Source organism: Phacochoerus africanus, chromosome 12 (genome assembly GCF_016906955.1).
Source record: "Phacochoerus africanus isolate WHEZ1 chromosome 12, ROS_Pafr_v1, whole genome shotgun sequence".
NCBI classification, from domain to species: domain Eukaryota; kingdom Metazoa; phylum Chordata; class Mammalia; order Artiodactyla; family Suidae; genus Phacochoerus; species Phacochoerus africanus.
Genome location: NC_062555.1, coordinates 11443044 through 11457466, shown reverse-complemented (window position 1 = coordinate 11457466; position 14423 = coordinate 11443044). Strand labels below are relative to the sequence as shown.

The 14423-nt window shown below is 43.9% G+C and overlaps 1 protein-coding gene across 1 annotated transcript in view; it reads left to right on the top strand.

Moving 5' to 3' along the window:
* USH2A (usherin) overlaps window positions 1-14423 on the top strand; it is an 811661-nt gene that overhangs the window by 709778 nt on the left and 87460 nt on the right. The window lies entirely within an intron of this gene.

Genomic DNA, 14423 nt, shown 5'->3' with positions numbered 1-14423 from the left:
CTTTTCTGATGAAACTTTCTTGTTCCAAATTTTATCTCTGAAAAGAGCTGAGCTGAGTGTACAAAGGTGGTAGTTCTTAGTATAAACATCGCTTTGCTTCAGAGGCTGCAGCCCACTCCGTATTCATTGCCTGAGGCTCGAGCGTCTCCATATCAGTTTGCCATATACGGAATTTTGGCTAAACGGATTTCCACGTGCAAAGTGAGAATGAAGGCCTGATTTTAAAAAGAGTGTACCTTTCCTGCATGTTAATCTCCCCCTCGTTACTGGAGAATTCCCATCAACATACAGACATGATCTAGCATCACCCTTGTGTGTTAAACGCGACCCTCCAGGCCTCTCCAGCCAGCACCCAATTTCCCTGTTCTCTTTCACAGCCCATCTTCTCAGACCGACGTTACTTTTCCCTGTTTCTACTCTCACGTGTATGCTTCTCCCTTCCTCCTGCTCCAATCAGAGTTCTGTCCTTACTGATCCACTAAAAGGCTCTATCGGGACCACTTGCCAAAGGCTCTACCAGGATCCTAAGATCTCCGTGGACGTATCGTTTCACTCTCCAGCATCATTGACGCTGATGACCACAGCTCCTTTTAGATTTTTTCCTCTTCTTCTGGTTTCCAGGACATCGTACGCTCCTGGTTTTCCTTCTGCTTTACCGGTTTGGGTTGGTTTGTTTCTTTCTTTTTCTTAGTTTCATTACTGACGCATCCGCTGATACTTGTGCTTCTCATCCTTATCCCGTTTCTTTCCCTAAGTTTGGTCCTGCGCCCTCTCCTCCACCCGCACTGTCCACCAGACTCTCCCTCTCTTCTCAGCGTCTTCTTAGACGCACTTCCACTCTCTTTTTCACCCCATCCCTTCATTTCTAATTCTCTCTGTATTCACTGAGAGCCCGGCGGTTTGTGGAGTGCTCACTCTATACTAGGCACAATTAGAGACACTTGGGATGGAGCAGAGACTGAAACAGATACAGGTCCCTGCCCCAGGGGGAATAACATCCTAGTAAAGAATGGTAGACAAGGAATTTCTGCTGTGATACAGCAGATTAAGGATCTGGTGTTGCCATGGTTGTGGCATAGGTTGCTGCTGTGGCGTAGATTCAGTCCCTGGCCTGGGAACTTCCATATGCTGTGAGTACAGCCAAAAAAAACAAACAAAAAAATATATAATCGTCATAGATAGATTATATGGTATGTTGAAAATGAGTGAGGAGAGGAGGGCATTAGAAAAGAAAAATACAGGAGTTCCCGTCGTGGCGCAGTGGTTAACGAATCCGACTAGGAACCATGAGGTTGCGGGTTCCGTCCCTGCCCTTGCTCAGTGGGTTAACGATCCGGTGTTGCTGTGAGCTGTGGTGTAGGTTGCAGACTCGGCTCGGATCCCGCGTTGCTGTGGCCCTGGCATAGGCCGGTGGCTACAGCTCCGATTCAGCCCCTAGCCTGGGAACCTCCATATGCCGAGGGTGCAGCCCTAGAAAAGGCAAAAAAACAAAAAAAAAAAGGTAGGAGCTTGTTTGATGTGTTTGAAGAAGAGGAACAAGACCCGGGCGGTACAGTGCGTTTGCCTGTGATGGATAAAGGTTGGAGGTGCAATTGGATGGGGAGTGAGAGGGTGGGCAAGAAGATTCGGTGTTTAGTCTGCATGGCCCAGGAAGGGTTAAGACATTTTGAGCAGAGGCGCCCCATGATGTAACTTGTGTTTCTGGAGGTCACCGTGACTGCTCCGTGGATGGTGGGCGTTTGAGGTCCACAGCAGGGAGGCCCGTGGAGCAGCCCGTGCTGGAAGTGGAAGAGAATGGCTTGGGTCAGGATGGTAGTAGAGGTCGTGAGAACGCTAGGATTCTGGATGTGCTTTGACGTCAAATAAATCCAGTCTTGGAGGTCCCGTCGTGGCGGAAACAAATCCGACTAGGAGCCATGAGGTTGCAGGTTCGATCCCTGGCCTTGCTCAGTGGGTTAAGGATCTGGTGTTGCCGTGAGCTGTGGTGTAGGTCACAGATGCGGCTCAGATCTGGCGTGGCTGTGACTGTGGTGTAGGCCGGTGGCTACAGCTCCGATTCGACCCCTAGCCAGGGAACCTCCATATGCCATGGGTGTGGCCCTAAATAGACAAAAGACAAAAAAATAAATACATAAATCCAATCTGATTTCCTAATGATTAGATGTAGGTAGGGGGTGGGGGTGGAGGATGAATCCAAAGTTTGAGGCTTAAACAGCTGGAAGGTTGGAGTTGTCATCAACTGAAGAAAAGGCGAAGATGGCGGGTGAGGTGGCTTTGGTGGGCACCCCAGACACATTTCACCTGGGGATGCTGAACACGGTGGGTTTGGGGGATTTTTTATAGAACTAGACCTCACCCAGTGGTGGGAAGAGCTGGGAAAGTGAAGGTCCATAGAGAGGGGTGAGAGAATGAGTCGAGGAGTTGCCACCCGGCCAGTCTAAGCAGTCATAGACCTGGGGCCACTCTTGCTCAAAGAGGCAGAAGGTGGAAGGCAGAGCCAGCTATGGCGCAGAAGACAAGGGGGACAAACTGAAGCCCCCTTGCACTCCCGTGCCCCCCCTTTTCTTTCTTGTGCAAATTCAGTTTCTCTTTTTTCTTTTTTTGTCTTTGCCTCTTTATCTCCACATCTAATCTCCACAAGCTTCAAGGAAGTATGGCTGCCGCTCTCCTTTCAATCCAAATCTCTCGCCACCTTTAGCTTAGAACCATACGGAGAAAGTATATTCATTTCCTACTGCTGCAAAACCAACTACCACAAACCGAATGGCTTAAAATAACACATATTTGTCATTGCACCTTTCCCATGGGTCAGAAATCAAGACATGGCTTTGTTGGGTCCTGTGTTCATAAGGCTGCCATCAAGGTGTCCACAAGGCTAGTGTCTCATCTGGAAGCTTGGCTAAGGAGTCCTTCCTTCCAAGTTCATTCAGATTGTTGGCAGAATTCATTTGCTCCTGGTCATAGGACCAGGGCCCAGCGTCTTGCTGGCAGCTGGCTCTTGGATCTTAGAGGCCACTTCCCTGTTCCCTGCCCCAGGGCCCTTTCACAGGCCCTGTTGTAACCGATGCAAGCCTTCCTCACGACCAGCAGGAGAATTTCACTTTCATTTGGCTGAGGTGATGACTCCTGTATTCATGCGTGTGGCATCCCCTAATTGCACCGTTTTCCATTGGGTAGAAGGGAGTCACGGGTCTTGCCTGTCCCCAGGAGGAAGAGGATTATACCAAAGGGCATTAACTCACTTGGGCTTGGGGGTAGTGGGCATCCAAGGGTGTGACTGCCACAAAAGGGGATTCTTGCATGCGTAATTCCACCTTAACAGATTTTACACAACACAAACTACCCAGAAGGGAAAATCAGGGATCACACGAGACTTGCGTCTGAGATACGTTAGACATACAAGTGGAGAGCTTGAAAGGCTGTTGGATTTGAGACTGGATTTGGGGAGAGATGTCCAGTGCCCTTCTCTTTTTTTTTGCCTTTTTTTTTGTCTTTTTTGTCCTTTTTAGGGCTGCACCGGTGGCATGTGGAGGTTCCCAGCTAGGGGTCTAATTAGAGCTTTAGTCACCAACCACAGCCACAGCCACAGATCTGAGCTGCATCTGCGACCTACACACAGCTCATGGCAACACCAGATCCAGACCCTTAACCCACTGAGTGAGGCCAGGGACTGAACCCACAACCTCATATGGTTCCTAGACAGATTCGTTAACCACTGAGCCATGACAGGAACTCCTCAAAGCTGCCTTTCTAACCCATCTCTACTCACAACTAGAGACTCATTGATTCAACTGTCTCTGTGGCGTCTCAATGTGACCAAAATAGTTCCCTCCTTCCCCAAAGCTGTCAGTCTCTCCGGCTTCCACATCTCATTAAATGGGACCGGCATCCACCCTTGCTCTCAAGGCAAAAACCCAAGAGCCCTCCTCGATTCCTCTCTCTCCCTCTCCTACGCTTACTCCATCACAATTCTGTTGGCTCTACTTCCGAAATATAAATCCACCAAGTTAAGTTTCATCTCCAACATTATCAGTCCACTCCAAGCGCTGTCACCCCTCCCCAAACTTCTGCAAAACCACTCCCTCTCTTGACCCCTGTTAGAGACTGATGGTGTTGCCCCAAAAGTCATATATTTATCCTCTAACCCCTCAATGTGACTGTATTTGGAGATAAAGGATATAGGGCAGTAACTGAGATGAAATGGCCTGGTCCTAGATATCATACATTCTTTTTCTCATACTATCTTTCATCATGTTCTGCCTCAATAGATTGAATATAGCTCCCTAAGATAAAACACTGAATTAATTTTTTAAAAGGGGGATCTTAATCTGATAGAGACAAGAGAGACAGCCCCCTCTGTCTCCATGTGCACACAGAACTAAGCCACGGGAGGCCACAGTGAGATGGCAGCTGTCCACAGCCAGGAAGAGAGGCCTCACCAGAAACCTGATGGCACTTTGACCTGGGTGTTCTAGCCTCCAGAACTGGAAGAATATAAATTTCTCTTTGTAAGCAAGTTCCCATTATAGTGCAGTGGGCTATGAGCCCAACTAGTATCCATGAGGATGAGGGTTCGATCCCTGGCCTCACTCAGTGGGTTAGGGATCCAGCATTGGTGTGAGCTGTGGTGTAGGTCACAGACATGGCTTGGATCCTGGATTTCTATGGCTGTAGTGTAGGCCAGCAGCTGCATCTCCAATTCGACCCCTAGCCTGGGACCTTCGGTAAGCCACAGGTGTGGCCCCTTTGGTAGCCATAAATTTGTTGTCTATGCCTGGGAGTCTGTTTCTGTTTGGTAAATGAGTTCATTTGTATCATTTTTTTAGATTCCACATATAAGTGACATCATATGATATTCGTCTTTCTTTGACTTACTTCACTCAGTATAATCTCTAGGTCCATCCATGTGGCTGCAAATGGCATTATTTCATTCTTTTTATGGCTGAGTAATATTCCATTGTGTATATGTACCACATCTTCTTCATCCATTCCTTTGTGAATGGACATTCAGCTTGTTTCCATGTCTTGGCTATCATGAATATTGCTGCAGTGAACATGAGGGTGCATGTAGATTTTCAAATTAGAGTTTTCATCTTTTCTGGATATATGCCCAGTAGTGGGATTTCTGGACCATAGAGTAACTCTATTTTCAGTTTTTTAAGGAAGCATAATCTTTTAAAAATGCAAATCAAATTCTGTCACTCCCTTGATTAAAGGTCTTCAATAATTTTTTCATTGGAATTAGTGTCAGACTCTAACTCTTCCCTTGGCCTGAAAGACGTACGTACACTATCTGACTCTCCCCCATCCCTTTGATGGGAGTTTAGAGGCCTCACGCAGACTAGCTTCCTTCTGAGCAGCAGCCAAGCTCATCCTTCTCTCTGAAAGTATCTCCCCAGGTTCATCACATGGTTTCTCTTGCATTCTTGCCTACATGGAACTTCCTCAAGGATCTGTACTCTCTCTTCTTTAAAAAAAAAAAATTTTTTTTAATGATTTTTATTTTTTCCATTAGAGTTGGTTTACAGTGTTCTTTCAGTTTCTACTGTATAGCAAAGTGACCCAGTCATTTATATATATTTATGTATATAAACGTGCTATAAGCAGGATCTCATTGCTTATCCACTCCAAATGCAGTAGTTTGCATCTATTAACCCCAGATTCCCAGTCCATCCCACTCCCTCCCCCACCCCCTCCCCCTTGGCAACCACAAAGCTGTTTTCCAAGTTCATGAGTTTCTTTTCTGTGGAAAGGTTCATTTGTGCCATATATTTGATTCCAGATACAATTGATATCATACGGTATTTGTCTTTCTCTTTCTGACTTACTTTACTTAGTATGAGAGTCTCTAGTTCCATCCATGTTGCTATAAATGGCGTTATTTTGTTCTTTTTGAAGGCTGAGTAGTATTCCATCTTCTCAATCCATTCATCTGTCAATGGACATTTGGGTTGTTTCCATGTCTTGGCTATTGTGAATAGTGCTGCAATGAACATGGGTGCGTGTTATCTTTTTCAAGGAAAGTTTTGTCCAGATATATGCCCAAGAGTGGGACTGCTGGGTCATATGGTAGTTCTATATATGTTTTCCATAGTGCGTTCCCTCTCTTCTTAAACCAAGACACGCCCTTCTCCATCACCTAAACCCAAACACCAGTTCATCTCTCTATTTATTTCCTTCAAAATCTGCCACAAGTTCTAATTCCCTCTCCCTCTCTCTCTCCCCCTCTCCATTTGCCTTGTGTGTTGCCCATTTTTCCTTGTTATAAGTGTAAGACTCAGAAGGGTATATACTAATCTCCTTTGTTTTCTGCTGTGTTCTCAGAGCTTAGAAGGCTGCCTAGTACACAGGAAGCCTTTGATAGATATGTGTTTAATCAAGGACTGAATAAATATAAGACTGGCTGGAATGAATGAAATTCTGTTAAATGTAGTTTAGTAGTTTTACTAGTATTGCCATAAAATAGATTGCCAGAGTGGAATGGCTGGGTCACAGAGTATGCACATTTTTAATTTTGATAGATCAGAAGAACTGCTTTTTAATATTTAGTGTGACTGATTTGCCACTTTAAAATTTAATTATCACAAATTTAATTTTTTTTCCTCTTCTCCTTTGAAAAATGAGCCATTTCAAAACCATTCTTTCTTCCCTCAGTGTTTTATGCAGCTGAGGCATCATCGTTCATTTTGTAAGAACCCTAGCTTTTGCTGTATGGATTAAATTGATAGAACCCATTTGTCTATAAAGAAAACTTCTGTGAATTGAATCTTCTTCTTGCATTGACCCCCCCATCATGAAATGAATGATGTACTTCAATGAGAGATAAAGAAATACCACCCCCTTTTTCCTATATCATTCTTCCCCCTGAATTAGATATTTGTGGGAGTAAAGACACAGCACTAACGCATGAATACTCTAAGCTAATGTTTGGTTTGGTTTGGTTTGGCCATGGCATGCAGCAGCTTGATGTGGGATCTCAGTCCCGATTGAACCCAGGCCACAATGGTGAAAGCTTGAATCATAACCACCCAGACCACCAGGGAACTCCCTTGAAGCTGAATGTTTTAAGTTTGAAATTTGCAGTTGTTCCCACAAATGCCTTCTGACTAATCAGTTACCTAATAACACATATCACAATTACTTAATGGGGGATATGCATTTATACCTTCTTGAAATCTTTCCAATTAATCCCTCTGACATTAGTTAGAACCCAGAGCCGGGAATGCTTTACCACTTGTTTGTACTTTTGAATTAGCTTTATTCTATTTTGCTGTCATCAACAGCATCCTTAAAGTTTTCCAGCTGCTGTTTGATATGTACAAGGTATAAGGGTGTGGATGGTTCCCCACAAACACGTCCCCACTGTCCTCAAAAAACGCAGACCAGGGACACGTGACCCTGATAATGGATCAGGGCAGAGGGCAGTATAATTGGCCTCTATCAGTCCAGTTGTTATAAACCCCACCGTGACTGTGATCAAAAGACAAACACTGTGTGTGAAGAAGTTTCACATTTTGAAATAGAGCAAACGATATTTTTTTTTTCCTTTTTAGGGTTGCAGGTGCAGCATATGGAGGTTCCCAAGCTAAGGGTTAAATCGGAGCTATAGCTGCTGACCTACACCACAGCCACAGCAACTTGGGATCCAAGCCGCACCTATGACCTACACCACAGCTCATGGCAATGCCAGCTCCTTGACCCACCGAGCGAGGCCAGGGAGCGAACCTGCTTCCTCATGGATATTTGTTGGGTTCATTTCCACTGAGTCACAACGGCAACTCCAAAATCTTCTTCCTTTTTTAATGGTTATCCTACTTTAATTTATAAGAGCAGAAATTTTGTCTCTTAAGATGATGAGCTGAACAGGGTGCCCATGTGGCATCATTGCATACAGTTGAGGAATAGTGGCTTCCACCTCTTTGTGTACCTGCCACAGTCACACATGTGCAGTCTCTGGGATGATGAGCATTTTCATGTCAGCATTATTTATCATGTCCCAACTGTAAATTTACAACTTACAGCATATCTGTTTTTCCTCTTTTTTAACTTGTCGATTTACAATATTTTGTTAGTTTCAGGTGTACAGCAGAGTGATTCTGTTGGGTGTGTTTGTATATTCTTTTTCAGATTCTTCTTCCTTAGAAGTTATTACAGACTATTAAGTAGAGTTCCCTGTGCGCTGCAGTAGGTTCTCGGTCATTATCGGTTTTACACAGAGTCGTGCGTGTCTGTTAATCCCTCCCGTTCCTTTCCCCTTGACACCATAAGTTTCTTTCCTATGTCTGTGGGTCTGTTTCTGTTTTGTATATGAATTCATTTGTATTGTTATTATTTTTAGATTCTACATATAAGTGTTCTCACGCGCTATTTGTCTTTCTCTGTCTGGCTTACTTCACTTAGTACAATAATCTCTAGGTCCACTGATGCACTGCAAAATCTCATGCCTAAGAAAAATTCTCTCCTATGGCCTTTTACCTTGGGCAATCTATACTTACTGGTTGAATAATAATTAAGTGAATGAATCCATTCTTGACAGATGTCTTATTTTATCAGTCATTATCCATGACCTACAAGATGACAGAGCAAAATTTTCAAGTTCTTCCATTGTTCCTTCAAATTGCATGGGAGAATTCTCTACACATAATTAGGTCTTAAAATTTTGCCTTATGTTGCTCATTGTTTTTCCTGACAAATGTCATCCAGAGACTCTCTGGTAATGTTCACAGCCCCTCTGATCTACCCCCCATCTCTTCTCTGCCTGAGTCCCTGCTGTTGCTCTGCACCCACTCGCCTTCAGCTGCTTGCAACTCACCTCTTTGCCAAATGTATCTTGTGCTGTTTCCTTTCTTTTGTTTCTTCCAATCCCTCACACATTGTCATCTACTCAAACTCTGTGTCTTTCCTGATCTATTTCAGACGCCACATCCCAACTAAGTCTTCCTTAGCGCCCCGCCTCCTCCCTTCCCAGTTAGAAGGATCCCTCAGTACCTCCCTGGCACTCCGGTACAGCACGTACCATGCTCTGGAGTGTGTGCGTCTGTATACATTCTTGCTCTGCTCTGTTATGTTATCAGCTCCTGAACATCAGAAGCCTGGACTGCCCACCTTGTAGCTCCCACAGCAACTTTACAGAATCCCATATGTGCCAGATGCTCAAAAGTGTCTAAAGAATTGGAAATCCCCATGGTGGCACAGCAGTAACGAACCAACTAGTATCCATGAGGACGCCAGTTCGATCCCCAACCTCGTTCAGTGGGTTAAGGATCCAGTGTTGCCGTCAGCTGTGGTATAGATCACAGACACGGCTTGGATCCCACATTGCTGTGGCTGTGGTGTGGGCCTCAGCTGTAGCTCCAATTCAATCCCTAGACTGGGAACCTCCATATGCTGCAGGTGCCTCCCTAAAAAGACAAAAAAAAAAAAAGAATTAAAGGGAGCTACTGGTCAACAATACTACATGTTTCCACTGACCGTTTTCGCAGCTCTGCCATGCCACTTTGCAGTGCCACCTGTTGTAGACACGCTTGTCTACAACAGACCTGAAACAACAGACCATAACCTAAAGGGTATTTTCCTTCTACCTTTCTTGTATTGTGAGTCAGTCTTTGATTCTGGATCCACTCTGCATGTATGTATGTGCCGTCAAAAAATGTCTTCTTTGGAGTTCTCTTGTGATGCAGTGTGTTAAAGGACCAGTATTGTCACTGTAGTGGCTTGGGTCGCTGTTTGGCATGGGTTCAATCCCTGGTCCAGGAATTTCCACAGTCTTGGAAAAGAAAAAAAAAAAAAAAAGGTCTTCCTTGTCCCGTCAGCCAGGATATCTGTAGTCAGAGGCAGCACCTGGAAAGTCAGTAGAAATTTTCTGTATCAATATTGTACAGGCTTGGAAGCCTATGCTTATGTAACCATGATAAGCATTGAAGGCTGTCACTTGAGAATGAGTAAGAAAGAGATGATTTCTTTCTTTTTGTTGTTGTTGTCTTTTTAGGACCATGCGTGCAGTATATGGAAGTTCCCAGGCTAGGGGACAAATCAGAGCTGTAGTTTCTGGCCTACACCATAGCCATAGCCATGCAGCATCTGAGCCGCATCTACAACCTACACCACAGCTCACTGCAATGCCAGATCCTTAACCCACTGAGTGAGGCCAGGGATTGAACCCACATCCCCATGGATACTAGTCAGGTTTGTTACTGCTGAGCAATGATGGGAACTCCAAGAGATCATTTCTGTATCAAGACTGACTTGATTTTTCCAAAATAAGTACTAGATATAAATATGTTAATTACCTTTGGAGATTTCAAAAATCAATTTTAGGAATGGAAAGGAATACAGACCTACAATGCCTCAAATCACTTGGTTTTCAGAAATCTAGAAAAATACTTTCTGTTGATTTTTTTTTTGTCTTTTTGCCTTTTCTAGGGCCACTTCCTATGACATATGGAGGTTCCCAGGCTAGGGGTCAAATTGGAGCTGTAGCCACCGGCCTACACCACAGCCACAGCAACGCCGGATCCTTAACCCACTGAGCAAGGCCAGGGACCGAACCCACAACCCCATGGTTCCTAGTCGGATTCGTTAACCACTGCACCACAACGGGAACTCCTCTGCTGATTTTTTTATGCAGTAAAATATATAAAAGTCATCTAATGGACTGGATATACTCTTCCCAAAGCTATGAATTCCAGGCGATGCTAAATGAGAACTTTTCCTATTTCTCACGTTTCAGTGGTCATCTAAGCCAGAAGCTTGTCCATAACCGTTCCTTTATTTTTGCATGATGACAAGGTAAACTCTAACTTCTGATAAAACCGAAGCAGCATCCAAGTGGTTCAACTAAAGAAGGCAGAAGATAATAAAGTCGAGATTTCTGCGAAGCTCTCTGTGCAAAAAAAAAAAAGCAAGGTTCCAATGTGACATATTCTCTGAGACTGAGGCATTCCTGGGAACGCGGGGGGGCAAAGGAAATCTGCAATAGGGCTAGGATTTAGAAGCCAGAAGTCACTCATTTTTACATGAGAGCCCAACAGAAGGGGTGACAGCAGAAGAAAGCCCGCTGGCTGGGACTGAAGTTGATGGGGACCAGGAAGTTGAACCTTTTCCAAAATATAATAAGCACACATCAGCCTCTGCTGATGAGCGCAGCAGTGCCTAGACCTCGCTGTTTTGGTTCCGGGTAAAAAGAGTCCTAATGGGCAAGGTAAGTGGGTTCCGTGCACATGCACCTTAAAGACCAGAAAGAAAGCTCTGGAAACTGCTGGATCATCAGATCAATAGACTCAAAGATGACTCAGTTAGGCTGCTTTATGCAGTTTAAACATTTGTGCAGGGAGTCTCCCCACCCAGCCTTTTATTGACAGCCACAGATCAATGGTAATTTTTGATCATTTTCAACCTACATAAACCTATTGACCCCACGGCCACCTTTGGGGCACTTCAAGTCGTCAGAAATAATCAGAGGAGATGGCGGAAGACTGTCAGACTGCTGAAGACTCCGAGTAGTTTTGTGTGCCCCGAGGAGCAGAGCGGAGGAGCTCAGACTGCCAGCAGAACCTCAGCCGGCAGCATGTCCCAGAGAAGCTTGTCTTTACGTCTCTTAAAAGGACTCGCTGATTTGAATCCAGACGCTGACTCTGGTGCATATCAGTTTAAAAGCCAAGAGCTGATGTCTCATTGGAAATATTAGGTGGCAGAGAACGGATTATTCTTATTTTCCTTCTCTGAGTCATTGTTTTCACCTGCCACATAAAAGAAGTGTTCATCTACTTTCAGAATTAAAAAAAAAAAAAAAAAAAAAAACGAAAACCAAAAACAGGACTAGCATGTGAATAGTATGTGGATGTGGACATGGAAAGGACAAAAACAAAAGGGAAGCCAAGGACAAGTTGGTAGCCCAGAGGTCGGGGGATGGCACCAAAACTCTCTCTCGAAAGAATCCGTAAGACGGAAGAGGAAAAGCACAGCAAAATAATGACAATGAAGAGGGAAAAAGTGAGAGCACTGAATTAAGATAATCTCTTAAGAAGAGAAGGAAGAAAGCAGAAGCAGAGGAAGGAAGGAAGGAAGGAAGGAAGGAAGGAAGGAAGGAAGGAAGGAAGGAAGGAAGGAAGGAAAATGGTTTTAAAGGATAACCTTCCCAGCAGGACAGAATGCGACCTCCTCAAAGAAAAGAATGGCAGCCAGAACCTGTAACAGCAGCCAGGCTCAAGCAAAGAATCCGAATTCAACGTATATAACAAGGAACCGAATAAAGAAACAAGACCCAACCCAGTCCACAGAGCAGACTGTGCCCAGATTTTACAGTTGGATTCTAAAATAGCGAACTCGGGTTGGAAATCTGTTTGGAGAGAATAACACAAATTATTTCCTAAAATGTCAAAGAATAAATGGCTAGGGATTGTCCTGCCATTCTGAAATTTCCTTTTTTTTTTTTCATGCGGACTTTGTTAAATATTGACAAGAAGTATGGTTCTCAGTGAGATATATTTAAAGTGCGTGTGTGTGTGTGTGTGTGTGTGTGTGTGTGTGTCTTCAGAAATAACAAATTAACGCAATATGGGAACTTGTCTTCCGTATTAATTTGTGATATATAGATTTATATATAATTCTTCACATTTATGATATATAAATGTATCTGTAATTCTCCTTCACATTTCTTTTACATTTAGGATGTGACTCTTTCTATTTTTTTTTGTTTGTTTGTTTCAAGAAGATGGTAGGTGAAATTAAGCCAAACAAATGTCTTAATCACCTTTTGAACAAACGTAGTTTCTAATCACTCCAGGCACGCAGGCACTTCAGCTTGAGACCCAAAGGTCCTGTGTCCACCGTAGACGGGGAGGTGTTGAGGCCAGAGCATTTTGAACACTTCTGCTTTCGAGGATCTGGCTATAAACGTTCCGTCTAGGAATCCATAATGAAATCAGGGTTGTTAGTTTTGAAATGGGTGCCTGGCCCACGCTGACTGCAGGAACGGCGTCGGTGTTCGTCCCTGAGCACGCGGGTCCCCGAAAGCGTTTGATAGGATTGCCATCTAGAGGCTGAGCAGCATCCGCAGCCCTGAAATCAACTGTAATTGAGCAGGTGCTGCTATTGACAATATACATATGTTTTTGCTTTATAGCCCACATGCTTTTCATGTTTCTTACGGCAAAAGCTGACGCTAAATGTCCCCCAACAGTCCACCTTTGTCATAATCGGCTCGAGGTGATTACTATTTGCTTTGGAGCGGAGGCTTTTTTGGCATCTATTACCAACTATTTGGAACAAAGACTTGTTCTTTTTTTGCATTATTAATCTTGCCCGTGTTTGCCCTATTTCCACCGAAAAGGAATCATTTATCAGAAAAGAATGTTTGTAATCGGAACTTGTAGCATCTTCGGCTTTAATATTCATGATGGTCATTCCGGTTCTGTGCTCTATTTATCTAAAAGACCAATCCAGTGTTGTGGAGAAATAAGTTTTAAATATTTATGATCTAACTTTTAATATTTTAAAAAAGAGAAATTAGTATTTCTGTAAAATTTGTTTCAGAGTCTGGTCGCTTAGCAAATGTTTAAATATTAAAAGATTTCAAGAGGTTAGCGTGTAATATCATAATGGGACTTATTGAAACAGGAAAATTGACTTTACAAGTTTTGAGAAGTAAAGGAAATTATATTTCCTCTGCTCATGTTCAACACATTGGAAGCAACATTAACTTACGCATATCCTTATAAAACTTACAACGGAGAATGTGAGGAAGCGGTGTCAAAAATTTTGTCTATGGCATGTTTTAGTTCTGTCTCAACATTTTTTTTTATGGAAGATGGTTTGGTTTGATTCTGCCACCCGGTTTTAGATTTTACTCAAAATGATATTTGGATGCCTCCAAATTAAGGAGAATTTCCATACACATAATTTTTTTTTTTTTTTGGCAGTGCCCACAGTGGCAAATCCAGGGCCAGGAATCAAACCTGCGCCACAGCAGCAACCCGAACCACAGTAATGACAAGGCCAGATCCCCAACCCTCCGAGCCACCAGGGAGCTCCCATCTCCCATACCACATAATTTTGTCGGATGCTTTCGGGTACCTCCTGGTATCACTTCCTCTCCTTCACCTCCCAGTCCGCCTCCTGTGCCCACCAGGAAAAGGGGACACTCGAAGACTGCCTGTCACATTGAAGGGTCAAATAAACCAAAGCTGATCTCACACACCATTAAGCATAAATATCCTATTAGACCAGTGAAACCTCCGCGTGGTCATTCACATCCAGTGGGTGTGGTAGGCAACACAAAAGTCTGTGTGTGTGTGTTTACCGACACACACATTGCTGGTCCACTTGCAGACATAATTCCTATCAGTAAACAGACATTTCCATCCAGCCCAGATGTGGAAAGAGCACCCGGGGCTCTTTCAAAACATTAGGACTCTTCGTTCCAG